Source organism: Ctenocephalides felis, unplaced genomic scaffold, assembly GCF_003426905.1.
Source record: "Ctenocephalides felis isolate EL2017-DRISC unplaced genomic scaffold, ASM342690v1 CF-g0.4_SCAFFOLD_03571, whole genome shotgun sequence".
Lineage (NCBI taxonomy): Eukaryota > Metazoa > Arthropoda > Insecta > Siphonaptera > Pulicidae > Ctenocephalides > Ctenocephalides felis.
The window spans coordinates 34,346,402-34,346,611 of record NW_020539725.1 but is presented as its reverse complement, the minus strand read 5'-3'; positions in this window follow the sequence as shown (position 1 = coordinate 34,346,611).

Genomic DNA, 210 nt, shown 5'->3' with positions numbered 1-210 from the left:
TTTCTAATTGTTTACGTTGACCGCTCCATCTCCAGTGCCTTTGAGAACAGTATAACGTTTATAACGTTTGCAAATTGCGTATGTGTACTTCCGTATTTGATATTAAATTTTACCTAATCACACAGTATGTCCTTTGCATCGTACGAAAATTACACTTTATGTATGCTTTAATACGACAAAGCAGCAACGGTCTTTCGTTTATATTTAATT